The sequence below is a fragment of the Aegilops tauschii genome, chromosome 6 (assembly GCF_002575655.3).
Source record: "Aegilops tauschii subsp. strangulata cultivar AL8/78 chromosome 6, Aet v6.0, whole genome shotgun sequence".
NCBI classification, from domain to species: Eukaryota; Viridiplantae; Streptophyta; class Magnoliopsida; order Poales; family Poaceae; genus Aegilops; species Aegilops tauschii.
In genome coordinates this window covers 30883728-30908534 of record NC_053040.3, presented here as the reverse complement: position 1 = coordinate 30908534, position 24807 = coordinate 30883728, and positions in this window count along the sequence as shown.

Sequence of the window (24807 nt, the reverse complement as noted above, 5' to 3'; positions counted from 1 at the left end):
ACTAAATTTCAAGATAAATGTGTTCTCCCTGAGTGTCCACCGTTGCCAAAGTTCGTCGTGCCCAGACACCACGTGATGATCGGGTGTGATAAGCTCCACGTCCATCTACAATAGGTGCAAGCCAGTTTTGCACACGCAGAATACTCAGGTTAAACTTGACAAGCCTAGCATATGCAGATATGGCCTCGGAACACTGAGACCGAAAGGTCGAGCGTGAATCATATAGTAGATATGATCAACATAATGATGTTCACCATTGAAACTACTCCATTTCACGTGATGATCGGTTATGGTTTAGTTGATTTGGATCACGTGATCACTTAGATGATTAGAGGGATGTCTATCTAAGTGGGAGTTCTTAAGTAATATGATTAATTGAACTTAAATTTATCATGAACTTAGTACCTGATAGTATTTTGCATGTCTATGTTTGTTGTAGATAGATGGCTTGTGCTGTTGTTCCGTTGAATTTTAATGCCATCCTTGAGAAAGCAAAGTTGAAAGATGATGGTAGCAATTACACGGACTGGGTCCGTAACTTGAGGATTATCCTCATTGCTGCACAGAAGAATTACGTCCTGGAAGCACCGCTGGGTGCCAAACCTGCTGCAGGAGCAACACCAGATGTTATGAACGTCTGGCAGAGCAAAGCTGATGAGTACTCGATAGTTCAGTGTGCCATGCTTTACGGCATAGAACCGGGACTTCAACGACGTTTTGAACGTCATGGAGCATATGAGATGTTCCAGGAGTTGAAGTTAATATTTCAAGAAAATGCCCAGATTGAGAGCTATGAAGTCTCCAATAAGTTCTACAGCTGCAAGATGGAGGAGAATAGTTCTGTCAGTGAGCATATACTCAGAATGTCTGGGTATAACAATCACTTGATTCAACTGGGAGTTAATCTTCCGGATGATAGCGTCATTGACAGAATTCTTCAATCACTGCCACCAAGCTACAAGAGCTTTGTGATGAACTATACCATGCAAGGGATGGATAAGACGATTCCCGAGCTCTTCGCAATGCTAAAGGCTGCGGAGGTAGAAATCAAGAAAGAGCAGCAAGTGTTGATGGTCAATAAGACCACCAGTTTCAAGAAAAAGGGCAAAGGGAAGAAGAAGGGGAACTTCAAGAAGAACAGCAAACAAGTTGCTGCTCAGGAGAAGAAACCCAAGTCTGGATCTAAGCCTGAGACTGAGTGCTTCTCCTGCAAGCAGACTGGTCACTGGAAGCGGAACTGCCCCAAGTATTTGGCGGATAAGAAGGATGGCAAGGTGAACAAAGGTATATGTGATATACATGTTATTGATGTGTACCTTACCAGAGCTCGCAGTAGCACCTGGGTATTTGATACTGGTTCTGTTGCTAATATTTGCAACTCGAAACAGGGACTACGGATTAAGCGGACACTGGCTAAGGATGAGGTGACGATGCGCGTGGGAAATGGTTCCAAAGTCGATGTGATCGCCGTCGGCACGCTACCTCTACATCTACCTTTGGGATTAGTATTAGACCTAGATAATTGTTATTTGGTGCCAGCGTTGAGCATGGACATTGTATCTGGATCTTGTTTGATGCGAGACGGTTATTTATTTAAATCCGAGAATAATGGTTGTTCTATTTATATGAGTAATATCTTTTATGGTCATGCACCCTTGAAGAGTGGTCTATTTTTGATGAATCTCGATAGTAGTGATACACATATTCATAATGTTGATGCCAAAATATGCAGAGTTGATAATGCTAAGTGCAACTTATTTGTGGCACTGCCATTTGGGTCATATTGGTGTAAAGCGCATGAAGAAACTCCATACTGATGGACTTTTGGAATCACTTGATTATGAATCACTTGGTACTTGCGAACCATGCCGCATGGGCAAGATGACTGAAATGCCGTTCTCCGGAACTATGGAGCGAGCAACTGATACATACTGATGTATGTGGTCCAATGAATGTTGAGGCTCGTAGCGGGTATCATTATTTTCTCACCTTCACAGATGATTTAAGCGGATATGGGTATATCTACTTAATGAAACATAAGTCTGAAACATTTGAAAAGTTCAAAGAATTTCAAAGTGAAGTTGAAAATGATCGTAACAAGAAAATAAAGTTTCTACGATCTGATCGTGGAGCAGAATATTTGAGTTACGAGTTTGGTCTACATATGAAACAATGCGGAATAGTTTCGCAACTCACACCACCCGGAACACCACAGCGTAATGGTGTGTCCAAACGTCGTAATCGTACTTTACTAGATATGGTGCGATCTATGATGTCTCTTACTGATTTACCGCTATCGTTTTGGGGTTATGCTTTAGAGACGGCCGCATTCACGTTAAAAAGGGCACCATCAAAATCCGTTGAGACGACGCCTTATGAATTGTGGTTTCGCAAGAAACCAAAGTTGTCATTTCTTGAAGTTTGGGGCTGCGATGCTTATGTGAAGAAGCTTCAACCTAATAAGCTCGAACCCAAGTCGGAGAAATGTGTCTTCATAGGTGTAACACCCTGAGAATCATGCTACAGTAACCCCCTGTGATTAAGCTAATCATGTGCTAAACAGGGCTTGATCACATTTGGATCACCTTCCTTTTCAAACTCCTAGTTCAAACTTCAAATATAATTAAAGTGGAAAATAAAAGTTTTCAAAAATTCAAACAAAAATGTCCAGTGGGTTCTAAATAATACACTGGTAATTATGGTGGAGAAAACACATTTTTATAAAATGTCTAAATACTTTTAAATGAAATAAAACAGAAAACAGGAACAGTCAGAGAAAAAGAAAAAAAAGGGGAGCAGGCCTTTCCCCCCCCACTGGACCCGCGGCCCAAACCCCCCCCGGCCCAAGCTGGGCCGCCACCCGCGCCCCGGCCCAGCCCACCTCCCCCCCCCCCCGCGTCCCCTTCCTGTTCCCCCGACCGGGACGGAACAGTGGCCGTCCCCGCCGCACCCCCTCGCCGGCGACGGGAAGGATAAGGGCGCCAGCTCCCCCGCCTCCTCGGGCCTCTCTCCCACTCGCCCCCGCTCTCCCTCGGCCTCTGCGCCTTCTCCCCCGCCAGATCCCCCTCCCTCTCCCCTCCGTTCCCCTCTGCCCGAGAGCGCTCGCCGCCGTTCACCGTCGTTCACACGGCCACCGTGCCCGCCTCGCCGCCCCAAGGTGTCTCCAAGGACCGCCGTCGCCCGCTGCTGCATCTGGTGCAGCCCGTTGGAGACCGGAGCCCCTACAACGAACGCACCAAGCTCGCCTTCATCTTCGGACGCCGGCGACCCCCTTCTTCCCCGGCGACGACCTGCTGCTCCTAAGCACCCACGGGCCCTTCTTGCGCCGCGCGGTGAGCTCCTCTACCTCCTCCCTCTCTCCGCTAGCTCGCTCGCGCTCCGTAGCTACTTCCCCGCGCGCGCCCGAACGCCACGCCGCGGAGCTCGCCGCCGGCGTGTCTCCGGTGACCAAATGGTCACGGGCGTTGGCCCGCTAGCCCGACCGCACCGTGCCGCACCCACCTAGCTAGCTAGTTCGGCCGTTCGCGCGCTCTAGCGTAGCTCCCCTCGGGCACCCGTAGCTCCTCGCCGCCGGCGAGTTCGTAGCGCACGTCTCCGGCCGTTCCAGCCCCTCCGGCCACCGCCGTTGGACGCGCGACGTCGAGCCGCGTCGTACGCGCCCAGCCCCGCCCCCGCAAACCCACTGTGGGCGAAACCCGAAGCTCACCCGCGCATCGCCGCCGCGCTGGAGCTCGCCGGAGCCCCTCTCCGGTGCCCTGCCGACGTGGCCGGCCGGGCCCCACCCCTGGGTCACTGCCAGTGGCCCCCACGGGCCCAGTTGACTGGGTTGACCCAGTCAACTGCTGACTGGGCAGGCCCAGTCACTGACATGCGGGCCCCGCCGCAAAAACAAAAAAAGATAATTAAAAAGAAAATGTTTTATAAATAAAAATAATTATTTTAACTAATCACTCACTGACATATGGGGCCCACCCCTCTAATTATACTGTTAGATTAGTTTAAATAGATATTAGACTAACAGAGGCTGACATGTGGGTCCCACTGGACCCACCTGTCTGGTTTGACTGGTCAGCCGACCAGTTGACCTGCTGACGTCAGCATTACCTCATGCTGACGTCATAATTCATTTTTCTGAATATAAATAATTCCAGAAATTCAAATAAACTTTGAAAATTCATATCTTTTAAACCGTAACTCGGATGAAATTGTTTTCTATATGAAAGTTGCTCAGAACGACGAGACGAATCCGAATACGCAGTCCGTTCCTCCACCACACCTCCCTAACCTATCGAACTAGCAACTTTCCCCCTCCGGTCCGTCTGTCCGAAAACGCGAAACATCGGGAATACCTCCCGGATGTTCCCCCCCCCCTTCCCCGGTAACACCTACTGTCGCGTTAGGGCACCCCTAGCACCGCTCATTGTATTGTCACGCATCGTCTTGCTTATGTTTGCATTGTATTTACTGTTTCTTCCCCCTCTTCTCTCCGGTAGACTACGAGACCGACACTGCTGCTGCCCAGTTCGACTACGGAGTCGACGACCCCTCCTACTTGCCAGAGCAACCAGGCAAGCCCCCCCTTTGATCACCAGATATCGCCTACTCTAATCTCTACTGCTTGCATTAGAGTAGTGTAGCATGTTACTGCTTTTCGATATCCTATTCTGATGCATAGCCTATCCTTGCTACTACTGTTGACACCTTTACCTGCAATCCTACATGCTTAGTCTAGGATGCTAGATTTCCATCAGTGGCCCTACATTCTTGTCCGTCTGCTGTGCTATACTATCGGGCCGTGATCACCTGGGCGGTGATCACGGGCATATACTTATATACTATATACATGACACATGTGATGACTAAAGTCGGGTCGGCTCGTAGGAGTACCCGCAAGTGGATCTTTGTGGCGGAGCGACAGGGCAGGTTGAGACCGCCTAGGTAAGAGGTGGGCCTGGCCCTGGTCGGCGTTCGCGGATACTTAACACGCTTAACGAGATCTTGGTATTTGATCTGAGTCTGGCCATTTGGTCTATACGCACTAACCATCTACGTGGGAGTAGTTATGGGTATCCCGACGTCGTGGTATCAGCCGAAGCTCTTTTGACGTCAGCGACTGAGTGGCGCGCGCCGTGTTGGACCACTTTGACGTAACCGCCGTGATCGTGTGGGTTGCTAGGTCTGCTCGCGGCCGCGTTCGCAACGTGCAGGTGTGCATAGGGCGATGGGCCCAGACCCCTGCGCGCATAGGTTTAGACCGGCGTGCTGACCTCTCTGTTGAGCCTAGGTGGGGCTGCGACGTGTTGATCTTACGAGGCCGGGCATGACCCAGAAAAGTGTGTCCGGCCAATTGGGATCGAGCGTGTTGGGTTATGTGGTGCACCCCTGCAGGGAAGTTTATCTATTCGAATAGCCGTGTCCCTCGGTAAAAGGACGACCCGGAGTTGTACCTTGAGCTTATGACAACTAGAACTGGATACTGAATAAAATACACCCTTCCAAGTGCCAGATACAACCCGGTGATCGCTCTCTAACAGGGTGACGAGGAGGGGACCGCCGGGTAGGATTATGCTATGCGATGCTACTTGGAGGACTTCAATCTACTCTCTTCTACATGCTGCAAGATGGAGATGTCCAGAAGCTTAGTCTTCGACAGGACTAGCTATCCCCCTCTTATTCCGGCATTCTGCAGTTCAGTCCACTGATATGCCTCTTTACTCATATACCCATGCATATGTAGTGTAGCTCCTTGCTTGCGAGTACTTTGGATGAGTACTCACGGTTGCTTCTCTCCCTCTTTTTCCCCCTTTCCTCTCTATCTGGTTGTCGCAACCAGATGTTGGAGTCCAGGAGCCAGACGCCACCGTCGACGACGACTCCCACGGCACTGGAGGTGCCTACTACTACGTGCAGGCCGCTGACGACGACCAGGAGTAGTTAGGAGGTCCCAGGCAGGAGGCCTTGCCTTTTCGATCGTTGCTACTTTTGTGCTAGCCTTCTTAAGGCAAAACTTGTTTAACTTATGTCTGTACTCAGATATTGTTGCTTCCGCTGACTCGTCTATGATCGAGCACTTGTATTCGAGCCCTCGAGGCCCCTGGCTTGTATTATGATGCTTGTATGACTTATTTATGTTTTAGAGTTGTGTTGTGATATCTTCCCGTGAGTCCCTGATCTTGGTCGTACACATTTGCGTGCATGATTAGTGTACGGTCAAATCGGGGGCGTCACAAGTTGGTATCAGAGCCGACTGCCTGTAGGAACCCCCCTTCCACACTCCTTGGCCGAAGTCGAGTCTAGTCATTGCAAAACTTTTACTAACATGGCTGTGCGGCTTACGGGCCCACGTCGCCATTGGGTGGTACTAGGATCTTTTACTCCTCGACCTTTACTCTGGGACTCTGAACTCTCTTCTACTCGGGTTAAACGAATTTACTAACTCTAACACTAGGATCCCGTGACCACATTCACCCCAAAGTTGGATAAGCCATAGTTGTTTCTCAGAATAGTATTTTGATCAATTCACACACTGTCATTTGACTCCTTTGAAACGTCTTTGCTTTCAGATGGAACCCACGAGGCAGGTTGTTCGCCACACGATGGCCATTGGTGCCTCGGGATCACCTGCGGTGCTAGCTGAGATGATGACCTATCTGGGTTATCGCTGGCACCCTGAGTACACCATCTACGAGGAGTACCAGGACTTTAACCAGGAGCAGTACCGTGCCATCGTCCACCTCTACTCTCGGGAGTACGACTCCACTACTGTGCTGCACACCGCACATGGTGTTGGTGTGACCATCGATATGGCTGTCCACGATGCAGCCTATGCTGCTCTGACACGTCTTCGTGGAGAGTATCGGGAGTTGGACACCTCCCCTTTCAGGCACATTGCTATCGCCTCTGATGTTGGTGCAGAGGGATACTATACTGCTGCCTACTCCACTGTCACCCGAGAGCCCTTCTACCATCAGCACCTGGTTCTGCATGCTGATGGGCTGGATCGAGCTAACCGAGCTCTTCGCCACGAGATGTACACCACCCGTCAGCACCTTTACCGTGCTCTGACGCTGCTGCACCCCTTTGTCCGGTCTGGACAGGTACCGCGTTCTGCGATCTACCCAGCCAGGACCGTGATGCCCCACGGTGTCGGTTGGCCAGAGGTGGGAGGCTACTCTCCCGCACTTGGTCCTCTTCTGCCACCTGAGCGTCGGGCTCTACACCTGAGTATCCGCGGCCCCCAGTCTGCTGACGTGGAGAGCTATCCGTTGCCTCACTACCAGCTGTCGGGCTACGATTACCTCCACAGTACCTCTTGGGACTGATGTAGGCTTGTTTGTAGTGTTAAAGGCATTCGCCGCGAGCCTGTGTGCCGCCTATGATGTTTTAGTCTATGTACTGAACTCTGTGTACTGAACTCTATGCATGACCCCTTTTGTAAGCTATGCCGACTACTATGTAGTAGCTATCGTGCTCCTTTCATTATGCATGTTTCATCATGAATGATTGTTGTCATTGCCAATTTTCTCAATGCTGAACTACCCATGTTATATATTAGCAGGATGGTTAGACCAGGTGGTCGTGGTCGTGGTGGCGATGCCCCACCACCACCTGAGTACATGGCTGGTATGATCCAACAGTTTGAACTGAACCGCCAATTCATGGAAAATATGATGGCTCAGTTTCCTCGCCCCAATATGAACCAGCAGCCAGCCCAAGTGACTCTTCAAGATTTCATACGCCTCAACCCAACCATCTACCGCAGCTCAACTCAGCCCTTGGATGCTGATGACTGGCTCCGTGACATCACCTATGAGATGGAGTCTGCTGATGTAGCCCCTGCCAGCTATGTCAATTTTGCTTCCTTCTTCTTGAAGGGACCCGCAGCTCAATGGTGGGACAGCCACAGGCGTACTCTGCCAGCTGGAACAATCATCACCTGGCCAGACTTCCAAGCTGCTTTCCGTGCCCGCTTCATTCCTCAGGGAGTCATGGACCGGAAGAAGCGTGAGTTCCGCAACCTCACCCAAGGCAACAAAACTGTTGAAGCTTATCAGCGGGAGTTTCTGGACTTGTCCCGCTATGCTGAAGAAGACATTGCAACTGATGCACGCAGACAGGAGAAGTTCCGTGATGGACTACAAGCTGACATCAAGCTCGCACTTCTAGTGCATGACTTCGCCGATTTCGCCACCTTGGTGAATAAGGCCATCAATGTCGAGACTGGTCTGCAGGAATACCAGAGCTCTCAGAGGCGCAACCGTGACACGGGCTCATCTTCGGGCTCGCCCTCACAGAAGCGTAAGATATGGATCCCAAACAGCATGTATCGTCCAAATGCACCTGCTCCCAGGAAATCTTATGCTGCACCGCGTCTGCCTCCTCCACCATCTAAGCAGTCAAAGCTACCAGCTCCCCCACCTGGGGCTCCTGTTCCCACTCCCGATAATGGTCTGTGCTTCAAGTGTGGTCAACCGGGTCACTTTGCCAGGAACTGCTATCAGAATCAGAATCAACTGGCCCTTCCAGCAGCTGGCCGTGGTAACAACCAGCCCCGCAACAACAATGCTAAGTCTTATGGTCGTGCTCATGCCAACCACGTTGATCTCAGCGAAGCTCAAGACCAGCCTGCTACTGTGATGGGTACACTCCTCGTAAATTCAGTACCAGCATCCGTTTTATTTGATACAGGAGCATCCCATTCATTCATTTCAGCAGAATTTGCATTCCTGCATGGCATTAATCACGAAGAGATAAACACTCCGCTAGTGGTACACACCCCAGCGGGCCAATGTCAAACCTCTATGGTTAGTCGCGATGTTACTGTTGAAATTGAAGGACTGGAATTTCTTGTCTCTCCCATCGTACTGAAGTCCTGTAGCATTGATCTCATTCTGGGAATGAATTGGTTAACAGCGCATACTGCTTCAATCGTTTGCACCACTAAGACCGTCCATCTGCTACACCCTTCGGATGAGATAGTTACTTACCAAGCCCATCTGGTGCAAAACGCCGAGGCAAGGCTCTATGCATTGAATGCATTGAACGCTGCACCACTCGAGGGCATTGAAAACATTCCCGTCGTGCGTGAATTCCTCGACGTCTTTCCTGAAGAACTTCCGGGGATTCCCCCTGCTAGAGCTGTCGAATTCATCATCGACTTGAAACCAGGCACCACTCCAATAGCCAAGCGACCCTACAAAATGCCGCCGCATGAACTCCTTGAGCTTAAGGAGGAAATCGACAAGTCTCTTCGCAAAGGATTCATTCGCCCAAGTTGCTCTCCTTGGGGAGCACCTTCTCTCTTTGTCAAGAAGAAGGATGGGACAAACCGGTTAGTTCAAGACTACCGTCCTATAAACCAAGCTACCATTCAAAATAAATACCCTCTTCCTCGGATCAATGATCTGTATGATCAACTGGCGGGTTCGTCAGTGTTCTCTAAGCTCGACTTGAGGTTGGGCTACCACCAGATCCGTGTTCGCGAAGAGGATATCCCAAAGACCGCCTTCGTGACTCGCTATGGTTCATACGAGTACACCGTCATGTCTTTCGGTTTAACCAATGCTCCAGCCACCTTCTCTCGTCTGATGAACTACATATTCATGGATTACCTCGACAAGTTCGTCGTGGTTTATCTGGATGATATCCTGATATTTTCCAAGAACGAAGAAGAACATGCTGAACATCTTCGTCTTGTGCTGGAAAAGCTACGAGAACATCAACTTTATGCCAAGTTCTCCAAATGTGAATTCTGGCTACCCGAAGTAACCTATCTGGGGCATGTCATCTCTAAGGATGGTATTGCCGTCAACCCCGAGCGAGTTCAGGCTATTCTTGATTGGACCCCTCCCAAGAACGTTAAGCAAGTCAGAAGTTTTCTCGGTCTCGCCAGCTATTGCCGTCGATTTGTCGAGAACTTCTCCAAGATCGCCAGGCCTCTGACTAACCTGTTGCATAAGGGCGTCAAGTTCCAATGGACAGACAAATGTCAGGAAAGTTTCCAAGCACTCAAAGACAACTTGACTTCTGCTCCAGTTCTAGCTCCACCTGATACTAAGAAGGACTTTGTCATTTACTGCGACGCTTCCCGTCAAGGATTAGGCTGTGTCCTAATGCAAGACCGCAGAGTGATTGCTTATGCCTCTCGACAATTGCGCCCTCACGAAGAGAACTACCCAGTTCACGACCTCGAACTTGCTGCCGTCATTCATGCGCTGAAGCAGTGGCGACATTACCTTCTCGGTAATCGTTGCGAGATCTTCACTGACCACCAAAGTCTGAAGTATCTGTTTACTCAGCCAGATCTGAACCTCCGTCAACAGAGGTGGATGGAGCTTGTTGCAGACTTTGACTTGGGTATCTCCTATACGCCAGGCAAGGCTAATGTAATGGCTGATGCCTTGAGCCGCAAGTCTTACTGCAACCACCTCCAGGTTCATAAAGTTCAGCCCTCGCTTGTTGAAGAATTCAGGAAGCTGAACCTCCATATTGTTCCTCCGGGTGCACTCGCTCCCCCTCCTAAACAATTTGGCAAGGTGAACCTCCACGTTGTTACCCAGGGTTCCCTCAATACCCTAGTTGCTAAACCAGATCTCGAGGACAACATCAAAAGGCTACAGAAGTATGACTCTGAAGCCTACAAGATTAAGCGCTACCTCGCAGGAGGAAAGCCCTCATTCTTCACCATTGCTGAAGATGGCACCTTATACTTCAAGGGCCGCCTAGTGGTGCCTTGTACAGAGAAAAACTTGGATATGACACAGGAAGTTATGAAAGAAGCTCATGATACGCCTCTATGCATCCATCCTGGTAGTACAAAGATGTACCAAGACATCCGTCAGAGATTCTGGTGGACTAATATGAAGCAAGACATTGCTCGTTATGTTGCTGAGTGTGACGTTTGCCGTCGTATCAAAGCAGAACATCAAAGGCCTGCTGGAACTCTGCAACCTATCTCTATTCCTGAATGGAAATGGGACCATGTTGAGATGGACTTCGTCACTGGATTTCCCAAATCGCAGAAAGGTAATGATGCTATTCTTGTCGTCATTGACCGGCTTTCCAAAGTTGCACATTTCCTGGCAGTCAAAGAAACGATCACTGCTAGCCAGTTGGCAACGCTCTATATGTCCAGGATTGTTTCACTCCACGGTATTCCATTGGTTATCAGTTCAGACCGTGGCAGCTTATTCACTTCAAGATTCTGGGCAAGTTTCCAAGAAGCTATGGGCACTCATCTGTCATTTAGTACTGCGTTTCATCCTCAATCGCAAGGACAAGTTGAACGCGTCAATCAAGTTCTCGAAGACATGCTTCGAGCTTGCGTTATTTCCTTCGGCAAGAAATGGGAGGAATCTCTCCCGTATGCTGAGTTCTCTTATAATAATAGCTATCAAGCTAGTCTGAAGATGGCCCCCTTCGAAGTGTTATATGGACGAAAGTGCCGAACCCCCCTGAACTGGTCAGAAACTGGGGAACGTCCACTCTTCGGTCCGGATATTATCCAAGATGCCGAAGAACAAGTCCGCATTATTCGCGAGAATCTCAAGACTGCTCAGTCACGTCAGAAGAGTCAGTATGACCGTCATCATAAAGACATGGTCTATCAACCTGGCGAAAAGGCTTATCTTCGAGTCACACCTATGAAGGGTGCTCACCGCTTCGGGATCAAGGGCAAACTAGCTCCTCGCTATATTGGCCCATTCACTATTCTCGAAAGGCGTGGAAAAGTGGCATACCAACTGGAACTACCACCGAACCTTTCTCAGGTTCACGATGTGTTCCATGTGTCACAGCTCCGCCGTTGCTTCAAGGATCCAATCCGAGCAGTGGATCACGAAGTGCTCGAATTGCAGCAAGACCTCTCCTATAAGGAGCATCCGGTCCGCATTCTCGACCAAGCTGAACGCCGCACACGTCAGAAGGCGATCAAGTTTCTCAAAGTCCAGTGGTCGCACCATTCTGAAGATGAGGCCACTTGGGAACGAGGGGATCGTCTGCGCGAAGAATACCCCGCACTGTTTCCTTCTACCTCCTAAATCTCGGGACGAGATTTCTTGTAGTGGAGGAGATTTGTAACACCCTGAGAATCATGCTACAGTAACCCCCTGTGATTAAGCTAATCATGTGCTAAACAGGGCTTGATCACATTTGGATCACCTTCCTTTTCAAACTCCTAGTTCAAACTTCAAATATAATTAAAGTGGAAAATAAAAGTTTTCAAAAATTCAAACAAAAATGTCCAGTGGGTTCTAAATAATACACTGGTAATTATGGTGGAGAAAACACATTTTTATAAAATGTCTAAATACTTTTAAATGAAATAAAACAGAAAACAGGAACAGTCAGAGAAAAAGAAAAAAAAGGGGAGCAGGCCTTTCCCCCCCCACTGGACCCGCGGCCCAAACCCCCCCCCCCGGCCCAAGCTGGGCCGCCACCCGCGCCCCGGCCCAGCCCACCTCCCCCCCCCCCCCCCCGCGTCCCCTTCCTGTTCCCCCGACCGGGACGGAACAGTGGCCGTCCCCGCCGCACCCCCTCGCCGGCGACGGGAAGGATAAGGGCGCCAGCTCCCCCGCCTCCTCGGGCCTCTCTCCCACTCGCCCCCGCTCTCCCTCGGCCTCTGCGCCTTCTCCCCCGCCAGATCCCCCTCCCTCTCCCCTCCGTTCCCCTCTGCCCGAGAGCGCTCGCCGCCGTTCACCGTCGTTCACACGGCCACCGTGCCCGCCTCGCCGCCCCAAGGTGTCTCCAAGGACCGCCGTCGCCCGCTGCTGCATCTGGTGCAGCCCGTTGGAGACCGGAGCCCCTACAACGAACGCACCAAGCTCGCCTTCATCTTCGGACGCCGGCGACCCCCTTCTTCCCCGGCGACGACCTGCTGCTCCTAAGCACCCACGGGCCCTTCTTGCGCCGCGCGGTGAGCTCCTCTACCTCCTCCCTCTCTCCGCTAGCTCGCTCGCGCTCCGTAGCTACTTCCCCGCGCGCGCCCGAACGCCACGCCGCGGAGCTCGCCGCCGGCGTGTCTCCGGTGACCAAATGGTCACGGGCGTTGGCCCGCTAGCCCGACCGCACCGTGCCGCACCCACCTAGCTAGCTAGTTCGGCCGTTCGCGCGCTCTAGCGTAGCTCCCCTCGGGCACCCGTAGCTCCTCGCCGCCGGCGAGTTCGTAGCGCACGTCTCCGGCCGTTCCAGCCCCTCCGGCCACCGCCGTTGGACGCGCGACGTCGAGCCGCGTCGTACGCGCCCAGCCCCGCCCCCGCAAACCCACTGTGGGCGAAACCCGAAGCTCACCCGCGCATCGCCGCCGCGCTGGAGCTCGCCGGAGCCCCTCTCCGGTGCCCTGCCGACGTGGCCGGCCGGGCCCCACCCCTGGGTCACTGCCAGTGGCCCCCACGGGCCCAGTTGACTGGGTTGACCCAGTCAACTGCTGACTGGGCAGGCCCAGTCACTGACATGCGGGCCCCGCCGCAAAAACAAAAAAAGATAATTAAAAAGAAAATGTTTTATAAATAAAAATAATTATTTTAACTAATCACTCACTGACATATGGGGCCCACCCCTCTAATTATACTGTTAGATTAGTTTAAATAGATATTAGACTAACAGAGGCTGACATGTGGGTCCCACTGGACCCACCTGTCTGGTTTGACTGGTCAGCCGACCAGTTGACCTGCTGACGTCAGCATTACCTCATGCTGACGTCATAATTCATTTTTCTGAATATAAATAATTCCAGAAATTCAAATAAACTTTGAAAATTCATATCTTTTAAACCGTAACTCGGATGAAATTGTTTTCTATATGAAAGTTGCTCAGAACGACGAGACGAATCCGAATACGCAGTCCGTTCCTCCACCACACCTCCCTAACCTATCGAACTAGCAACTTTCCCCCTCCGGTCCGTCTGTCCGAAAACGCGAAACATCGGGAATACCTCCCGGATGTTCCCCCCCCCTTCCCCGGTAACACCTACTGTCGCGTTAGGGCACCCCTAGCACCGCTCATTGTCTTGTCACGCATCGTCTTGCTTATGTTTGCATTGTATTTACTGTTTCTTCCCCCTCTTCTCTCCGGTAGACTACGAGACCGACACTGCTGCTGCCCAGTTCGACTACGGAGTCGACGACCCCTCCTACTTGCCAGAGCAACCAGGCAAGCCCCCCCTTTGATCACCAGATATCGCCTACTCTAATCTCTACTGCTTGCATTAGAGTAGTGTAGCATGTTACTGCTTTTCGATATCCTATTCTGATGCATAGCCTATCCTTGCTACTACTGTTGACACCTTTACCTGCAATCCTACATGCTTAGTCTAGGATGCTAGATTTCCATCAGTGGCCCTACATTCTTGTCCGTCTGCTGTGCTATACTATCGGGCCGTGATCACCTGGGCGGTGATCACGGGCATATACTTATATACTATATACATGACACATGTGATGACTAAAGTCGGGTCGGCTCGTAGGAGTACCCGCAAGTGGATCTTTGTGGCGGAGCGACAGGGCAGGTTGAGACCGCCTAGGTAAGAGGTGGGCCTGGCCCTGGTCGGCGTTCGCGGATACTTAACACGCTTAACGAGATCTTGGTATTTGATCTGAGTCTGGCCATTTGGTCTATACGCACTAACCATCTACGTGGGAGTAGTTATGGGTATCCCGACGTCGTGGTATCAGCCGAAGCTCTTTTGACGTCAGCGACTGAGTGGCGCGCGCCGTGTTGGACCACTTTGACGTAACCGCCGTGATCGTGTGGGTTGCTAGGTCTGCTCGCGGCCGCGTTCGCAACGTGCAGGTGTGCATAGGGCGATGGGCCCAGACCCCTGCGCGCATAGGTTTAGACCGGCGTGCTGACCTCTCTGTTGAGCCTAGGTGGGGCTGCGACGTGTTGATCTTACGAGGCCGGGCATGACCCAGAAAAGTGTGTCCGGCCAATTGGGATCGAGCGTGTTGGGTTATGTGGTGCACCCCTGCAGGGAAGTTTATCTATTCGAATAGCCGTGTCCCTCGGTAAAAGGACGACCCGGAGTTGTACCTTGAGCTTATGACAACTAGAACTGGATACTGAATAAAATACACCCTTCCAAGTGCCAGATACAACCCGGTGATCGCTCTCTAACAGGGTGACGAGGAGGGGACCGCCGGGTAGGATTATGCTATGCGATGCTACTTGGAGGACTTCAATCTACTCTCTTCTACATGCTGCAAGATGGAGATGTCCAGAAGCTTAGTCTTCGACAGGACTAGCTATCCCCCTCTTATTCCGGCATTCTGCAGTTCAGTCCACTGATATGCCTCTTTACTCATATACCCATGCATATGTAGTGTAGCTCCTTGCTTGCGAGTACTTTGGATGAGTACTCACGGTTGCTTCTCTCCCTCTTTTTCCCCCTTTCCTTTCTATCTGGTTGTCGCAACCAGATGTTGGAGTCCAGGAGCCAGACGCCACCGTCGACGACGACTCCCACGGCACTGGAGGTGCCTACTACTACGTGCAGGCCGCTGACGACGACCAGGAGTAGTTAGGAGGTCCCAGGCAGGAGGCCTTGCCTTTTCGATCGTTGCTACTTTTGTGCTAGCCTTCTTAAGGCAAAACTTGTTTAACTTATGTCTGTACTCAGATATTGTTGCTTCCGCTGACTCGTCTATGATCGAGCACTTGTATTCGAGCCCTCGAGGCCCCTGGCTTGTATTATGATGCTTGTATGACTTATTTATGTTTTAGAGTTGTGTTGTGATATCTTCCCGTGAGTCCCTGATCTTGGTCGTACACATTTGCGTGCATGATTAGTGTACGGTCAAATCGGGGGCGTCACAATAGGATACCCAAAGGAAACTGTTGGGTACACCTTCTATCACAGATCCGAAGGCAAGACATTCGTTGCCAAGAATGGATCCTTTCTAGAGAAGGAGTTTCTCTCGAAAGAAGTGAGTGGGAGGAAAGTAGAACTTGAAGAGGTAACTGTACCTGCTCCCTTATTGGAAAGTAGTTCATCACAGAAACCGGTTCCTGTGACGTTTATACCAATTAATGTGAAAGTTAATGATGATGATCATGAAACTTCAAATCAAGTTGTTACTGAACCTCGTAGGTCAACCACAGTAAGATCCGCACCAGAGTGGTACGGTAATCCTGTTCTGGAGGTTATGTTACTGGACCATGACGAACCTACGAACTATGAAGAAGAGATGGTGAGCCCAGATTCCGAAAAATTACTAGAGGCCATGAAATCTGAGATGGGATCCATGTATGAGAACAAAGTGTGGACTTTGGTTGACTTGCCGATGATCGGCAGGCCATCGAGAATAAATGGATCTTCAAGAAGAAGACTGACGCTAATGGTAATGTTACTGTCTATAAAGCTCGACTTGTTGCAAAAGGTTTTCGACAAGTTCAAGGGGTTGACTACGAAGAGACTTTCTCACCCGTAGCGATGCTTAAGCCTGTCCGAAACATGTTAGCAATTGCTGCATTTTATGATTATGAAATTTGGCAAATGGATGTCAAAACTGCATTCCTGAATCGATTTCTGGAAGAAGAGTTGTATATGATGCAACCGGAAGGTTTTGTCGATCCAAAGGGAGCTAACAAAGTGTGCAAGCTCCAGCGATCCATTTATGGACTGGTGCAAGCCTCTCGGAGTTGGAATAAACGTTTTGATAGTGTGATCAAAGCATATGGTTTTATACAGACTTTTGGAGAAGCCTGTATTTACAAGAAAGTGAGTGGGAGCTCTGTAGCATTTCTGATATTATATGTGGATGACATATTATTGATCGGAAATGATATAGAATTTATGGATAGCATAAAGGGATATTTGAATATGAGTTTTTCAATGAAGGACCTCGGTGAAGCTGCTTATATATTGGACATCAAGATCTATAGAGATAGATCAAGACGCTTAATAGGACTTTCACAAAGCACATACCTTGACAAAGTTTTGAAGAAGTTCAAAATGGATCAAGCAAAGAAAGGGTTCTTGCCTGTGTTACAAGGTGTGAAGTTGAGTAAGACTCAATGCCCGACCACTGCAGAAGATAGAGAGAAAATGAAAGATGTTCCCTATGCTTCAGCCATAGGCTCTATCATGTATGCAATGCTGTGTACCAGACCTGATGTGTGCCTTGCTATTAGTTTAGCAGGGAGGTACCAAAGTAATCCAGGAGCGGATCACTGGACTGCAGTCAAGAAGATCCTGAAATACTTGAGAAGGACTAAGGATATATTTCTCGTTTATGGAGGTGACAAATAGCTCGTCGTAAATGGTTACCTCGATGCAAGATTTGACACTGATCAGGACGATTCTAAATCGCAAACTGGATACGTGTTTATATTAAACGGTGGAGCTGTCAGTTGGTGCAGTTCTAAACAAAGCGTCGTAGCGGGATCTACATGTGAAGCGGAGTACGTAGCTGCTTCGGAAGCAGCAAAGGAAGGAGTCTGGATGAAGAAGTTCATATCCGATCTAGGTGTCATACCTAGTGCATCGGGTCCAATGAAAATCTTTTGTGACAATACTGGTGCAATTGCTTTGGCAAAGGAATCCAGATTGCACAAGAGAACCAAGCACATCAAGAGACGCTTCAACTCCATCCGGGATCATGTCCAGGTGGGAGACACAGAGATTTGCAAGATACATACGGATCTGAATGTTGCAGACCCGTTGACTAAGCCTCTTCCACGAGCAAAACATGATCAGCACCAAGACTCCATGGGTGTTAGAATCATTACTGTGTAATCTAGATTATTGACTCTAGTGCAAGTGGGAGACTGAAGGAAATATGCCCTAGAGGCAATAATAAAGTTATTATTTATTTCCTTACATCATGATAAATGTTTATTATTCATGCTAGAATTGTATTAACCGGAAACATAAGACATGTGTGAATACATAGACAAACAGAGTGTCACTAGTATGCCTCTACTTGACTATCTCGTTAATCGAAGATGGTTATGTTTCCTAACCATAGACATGAGTTGTCATTTGATTAACGGGATCACATCATTAGGAGAATGATGTGATTGACTTGACCCATTCCGTTAGCTTAGCACTTGATTGTTTAGTATGTTGCTATTGCTTTCTTCATGACTTATACATGTTCGTATGACTATGATATTATGCAACTCCCGTTTACCGGAGGAACACTTTGTGTGCTACCAAACGTCACAACGTAACTAGGTGATTATAAAGGTGCACTACAGGTGTCTCCGAAGGTACTTGTTGGGTTGGCGTATTTCGAGATTAGGATTTTTCACTCCGATTGCCGGAGAGGTATCTCTGGGCTTACTCGGTAATGCACATCATTATAAGCCTTGGAAGCATTGCAACTAATGAGTTAGTTGCGGAATGATGTATTACGGAATGAGTAAAGAGACTTGCCGGTAACGAGATTGAACTAGGTATTGAGATACCGACGATCAAATCTCGGGCAAGTAACATACCGATGACAAAGGGAACAACGTATGTTGTTATGCGGTTTGACCGATAAAGATCTTCGTAGAATATGTGGGAGCCAATATGAGCATCCAGGTTCCGCTATTGGTTATTGACCGGAGACGTGTGTCGGTCATGTCTACATAGTTCTTGAACCCGTAGGGTCCGCACGCTTAAAGTTTGACGACCGTTATATTATGAGTTTATGTGTTTTGATGTACCAAAGGTAGTTCAGAGTCCCGTATGTGATCACGGGCATAACGAGGAGTCTCGAAATGGTCGAGACATGAAGATTGATATATTGGACAACTATATTCGGACACCGGAATTGTTCCGGGGGTTATCGGATATATACCGGAGTACCGGGGGATTACCGGAACCCCCCCGGAGGTTATTGGGCCTCATGGGCCCAAGTAGTGGAAGAGGAGAGGCGGCCAAGGGGAAGCCACGCGCCCCTCCCCCCCCCCCCCCCAAGTCCGAATTGGACAAGGAGGGGGGGCGGCGCCCCCCTTTCCTTTCCCCCTCTCTCTCCTTCCCTCTCCTCTCCTACTCCAACATCGAAGGGGGGGGAGTCCTACTCCCGGTGGGAGTAGGACTCCTCATTGGGCGCTGTAAGGGTGGTCGTCCCCCTCCCCCTCCTCCACTCCTTTATATATGGGGAGGGAGGCACCTCCTAGAGACACAACAATTGATCCCTTGGATCTCTTAGCCGTGTGCGGCGCCCCCTCCACCATAATCCACCTCGGTCATATCGTAGCGGTGCTTAGGCGAAGCCCTGCAACGGTAGAACATCGTCATCGTCACCACGCCGTCGTGCTGACGGAACTCTCCCTCAAAGCTCGGCTGGATCGGAGTTCGAGGGACGTCATCGAGTTGAACGTGTGCTGAACTCGAAGGTGCTGTGCGTTCGGTACTTGATCGGTCGGATCGTGAAGGCGTACGACTACATCAACCGCGTTGTGCTAACGCTTCCGCTTTCGGTCTACGAGGGTACGTGGACACACTCTCCCCTCTCATTGCTATGCATCACCATGATCTTGCGTGTGCGTAGGATTTTTTTTTGAAATTACTACGTTCCCCAACAGGTTTGTCACTCCGATTGTCGGATAGGTATCTCTAGGCCCACTCGGTAATGCACATCATTATAAGCCTTGCAAGCATTGCAACTAATGAGTTAGTTGCGGGATGATGTATTACGGAACGAGTAAAGAGACTTGCCGGTAACGAGATTGAACTAGGTATTGAGATACCGACGATCGAATCTCGGGCAAGTAACATACCGATGACAAAGGGAACAACGTATGTTGTTATGCGGTTTGACCGATAAAGATCTTCGTAGAATATGTGGGAGCCAATATGAGCATCCAGGTTCCGCTATTGGTTATTGACCGGAGACATGTCTCGGTCATGTTTACATAGTTCTCGAACCCGTAGGGTCCGCACGCTTAAAGTTCGATGACGGTTATATTATGAGTTTATGTGTTTTGATGTACCGAAGGTAGTTCGGAGTCCCGGATGTGATCACATGACATGACGAGGAGTCTCGAAATTGTGGAGACATAAAGATCGATATAATCGACGACTATGTTCGGACACCGGAATGGTTTCGGGGAGTTTCGGGCATATACCGGAGTACCGGGGGGTTACCGGAACCCCCGGGGGAGACTAATGGGCCTATTGGGCCCTAGTGGCGAAGAGGAGGGGCGGCCAAGGGCAGCCACGCGCCCCCTTCCCCCCCCCCCCCCCGGTCCGAATTGGACAAGCAGGGGGGCGGCGCCCCCTTTCCTTTCCCCCTCTCTCTCCTTCCCTCTCCTCTCCTACTCCCACTTGGAAGGGGGGAGTCCTACTCCCGGTGGGAGTAGGACTCCTCATGGGGCGCGCCTAGGGTGGCTGGCCCCCTCCCCCTCCTCCACTCCTTTATATACGGGGAGGGAGGCACCCCTTGGAGACACAACAATTGATCCCTTGGATCTCTTAGCCGTGTGCGGTGCCCCCCTCCACCATAATCCACATCGATAATATCGTAGCGGTGCTTAGGCGAAGCCCTGCGTTAGTAGAACATCATCATCGTCACCACCCTGTCGTGCTGATGGAACTCTCCCTCAAAGCTCGGCTGGATCGGAGTTCGAGGGACGTCATTGAGTTGAACGTGTGCTGAACTCGGAGGTGCCGTGCGTTCGGTACTTGATCGGTCGGATCGTGAAGACGTACGACTACATCAACCGCGTTGTGCTAACGCTTCCGCTTTCGTTCTACGAGGGTACGTGGACACACTCTCCGCTCTCGTTGCGATGCATCACAATGATCTTGCGTGTGCGTAGGGAATTTTTTGAAATTACTAGGTTCCCCAACAGTGGGATCGTTCCCCAGCACTTCCTCTTGCCATGGAACAAGGTTTCTCCCCAAATCCCTCTCTCTTTGGTTCATTCATTTGCGTCTAGGTTTTTGGGGAGATGCATGTTATTCTTGAGATTTTAGGCCAAATCTATGCAAGAGTAGGATGTAGGAAAGTAGTAATGCGTAGAGATTGTACTTGCTATGTTGCCCGGTGGTAGATTTGATCAACCGTAGTACCGCGTCATTGTCACGGTTGTGCTCAGATTCAATTGTGGATTCGGATCTGCCGCCGTGTAGTACTACCTCATCTCTGGTGCGGTACTACCGCTCGTGCGGTACTACCGCTCGTGCGGTACTATCGCTCCTCTGGAGCGGTACTACCGCGCGGTGCGCGGCACTAAAATTTTACTGCCGCTCCAAGACACGGTACTACGGTGCCACCCTGGAACGGTACTACCGTGGATAGGAGCAGCACTAACATTTTAGTACCGCGCACCCATGCGGTACTACCGTTGTGGTCAAATGTCCCACGTGGCAATTACCCAGTGCGAGTTTTACTTGTTTCACCTGTTTTGCTGTGGTCTTTGCATTGATCCTTCTCGCTTCTCGTGCGTGTTTTTGCGTTTTGTGTCTTAGGTGGTGGCTCCGGTGCCCCTGCTCGCTGTTCCAATCCCAGTCGTGACAAGGGCTCCAAGCGTCTGCCCAACCAAGACGAAGCTCCAGAGGGCTCCAATGCCCCCCAACGTAGTACCAAGACCACCACCACCAAGAACAAGGAGCCCTCCATGGGCATGGATGAGATACCAATTGCTGAGTTCATCTCTCGAAGGAAGATCAACCCCTATGTGAACCCTCGTGCCAACTTCAGAGGTAATGACCTGTTCTGGACCAAGCACCAGAATCTCATTTATCTGGATGTGATCAAGGGCAAGCAGAACATATATGTGGACGTGCACTGGATTGACATGAATCACATGAGGGATGATAAGCACCGTGCCTAATTTGGTGTGGCCTTGGATCTCATGGAGCAATTTGCCATTGAGGATGTGATCTCTTTCCACCTGGACTTTGATCCCGAGCTTGTGGCCCATTTCTTTGCTTCGGTTCACTTTCATTATGATGAGGAACGGAGAATGACCTGGATGACTAATTGACGTCAGCTGACTGCTACATGGAAGGACTTCATGGATTTGCTCCACGTACCTGATGAGGGGCTCAACACGCCCGTTGGTGTTCGCCCTCATGCCAACTCTGAATTAGCTAACAAGAACAAGCTCCAGCGCTATTATGTTGAGAAGTTGCTTCCAAGTGGCAAGAAGACGTGGGTGCTGAACTCATTTCTGGGCATCATGTATCGCATCTTCCGCAACTCCCTCTTTCCCCGCATTGGTGACAAGGACAAGGTGCATGCCTATCTTGTGAATATGATGCTCCTTTGTGAGGAGCCGCGCGTTTCTCAGACGCAACCACTTGATGTGTCACATATCATGTGGTGTGAGCTTCGGTTCGCGGTGTTCAACCGCAAGGTACCCATCTATGGAGCTTACCTGTTTCTGTTGATCTCAAAGACTTGGGAGAAGCTGTTTCCCGGTGATGAGTTTCTTGCTCCTGACTGGACTCGTCATGAGCACATCAAGCTCCGTGTCAAGACCTAGTGGGCCAACACTACTACTCGTGCTGAGGCTGAGGCTGCTAGGATGGATGTTGATGAGGAGGAGATTGAGGAGGAGGACGCAGATGAGGACAGCTCTGCTGGGTATGCTCCTCCCTCTTCTGAGCCCTCATGGGCTAAGAAGCTGAAGGCCAAGATGAAGGCCTTGTTCTACATGCAGGCAAAGGGGCAGTACCGGACACACGTTGCCTCCAAGGAGAGTCGCCGCCGCAACAAGAAGATCATGAAGGTTTTTGGATAGGAAATTTCTAGCGGCCCCGAGGAGCACATCACTCTAGAGGCTGAGTGGATGGCAAAACAAGTCTACCAGTGGACTGATTCTGAGGAGGAGCCCATCCCCGCTGCCGAGTCCGACGGAGAGCATGCGAGTGACTACTCCGCTTGAGCCACCACTTGCGTTGTAGGCGTCCTCTCTGCCTTTTTGGCGTCTTGATGCCAAAGGGGGAAAGAGTGCAGGATTTGCGAGTCGTGTTTGTTTTGTTGTGTCGTTTGCTTTTGTTCCGTTGAACCTCGTTTGCTTTGGTTTGGTTTGCGCTTGTGAGACTTATCTATCATATGGTGTAAGACATATGCACTCTATCATACCTTATTGAGCTTTATGCTATCTTGTGCTATTTATATTATGCTCATAGTTACTATCTTGCTTAGTGTTAGCCTTATTGTTGCAAGATATGCCTTGTCTATAAAATATAGGGGGAGTGTTGATCCTAGCATGTGTGCCATGCAGTCCAAAGCACTTATCTAGATAGCACACATCTAGGGGGAGCCCGTCTATATTTTAGAGATGTGGGGTTTAATCATGTTCTTTGTTATCTCCCTTTGTGTAAATCGCGTATTGTCATCAATCCACCAAAAAGGGGGAGATTGTAAGGGCATATTTATCCCTTAGTTGTTTTGGTGATTGATGACAATGCTTTTGCGGACTAATCGTGTGCATTGAGTATTTCAGACATTTCATCACTAGGCACAAGACGATTTGGTGCCCCTCGAAGACTATTGAAGACGGCGCTTCTCTACGTTTCTTTTAGGTGGAATTGAGTCATAGGAAAGCCGTCCTATTAAGAGGGCGTCCGCTTTGGAAAGGTTTGGGTGGAATCATCATGTACACGTCTACTTCATTTGCACCGCCTTTCCGTTGGCTCTTTGGAGCATCCTCCGTCTTTTCATGTCTTTTGCAAAATGTCGTGTTTGCTGAGCTGGGGCATGCGGTAGTACTGCTCCTAGGAGCGTTAGTACCGCAGGCCCTTGTGGTAGTACCGACCTCTGGCTCGGTAGTACCGCAAGTGCCCTCGGTAGTACCGCTTCCTTGGAGCAGTAGTACTGTGGCCTCAGGCCAGGCGCTGTGGCGGTTGCGGTAGTAGGGGCGGATGTAATTTTTTACATCCGCGCCCTACGCGGTAGTACCGTGCGCTCTCGCCAGGCTCAGCAGCATCCGCGGCAGTAGGGGCGGATGTAATTTTTTACGTCCGCACCCCGCGCGGTAGTACCGCTCTTGGCTTACGGTACTACCGTGTCAGATTTTTGCACAGACTACAACTCAGCGGAAGTTGCCACGGATGAATTTTTATATGTCTGTGCCTTCACAAAATCTGGACCATCCCTGCCTTGCGGTAGTACCGCAAGGGGGAGCTCCATTGACGACCCCTTCCATTTCTAAGCTCCATTGTTGCTCCAAGCTCCATTTTCGCCCGATCTCTCTCCCTAGCCAATCAAACTTGTTGATTTTCTAGGGATTGGTTGAGAAGGCCCCGATCTACACTTCCACCTAGATAAATTTGATTCCCCCCACTAATCCCTTGCGGATCTTGTTACTCTTGGGTGTTTGAGCACCCTAGACGGTTGAGGTCACCGCGGAGCCATATTCCATCGTGGTGAAGCTTCGTGGTGTCGTTGGGAGCCTCTAATTAAGTTGTGGAGATTGCCCCAACCTTCTTCGTAAAGGTCCGGTCGCCGCCTCCAAGGGCACCAATAGTGGAAACACAGCATCTCGCATTGTGTGAGGGCGTGAGGAGAATGCGGTGGCCCTAGTGGCTTCTTGGGGAGCATTGTGCCTCCACACCGCTCCAACGGAGACGTACTTCCCTTCAAAAGGAAGGAACTTCGGTAACACATCCCCGTATTCACCGGCTCCACTCTTGGTTATCTCGTGCCTTTACTTGTGCAAGCTTATTTGTGTTATATCCCTTGCTTGCTTGTGTGATTGTTGTTGTTGCATCATATAGGTTGCTCACCTAGTTGCATATCTAGACAACCTACTTTGATGCAAAGTTGAAATTGGTAAAGAAAAGCTAAAAATTGTTAGTTGCCTATTCACCCCCCCCCCCCTCTAGTCAACTATATCGATCCTTTCAATTGGTATTAGAGCCTCGTC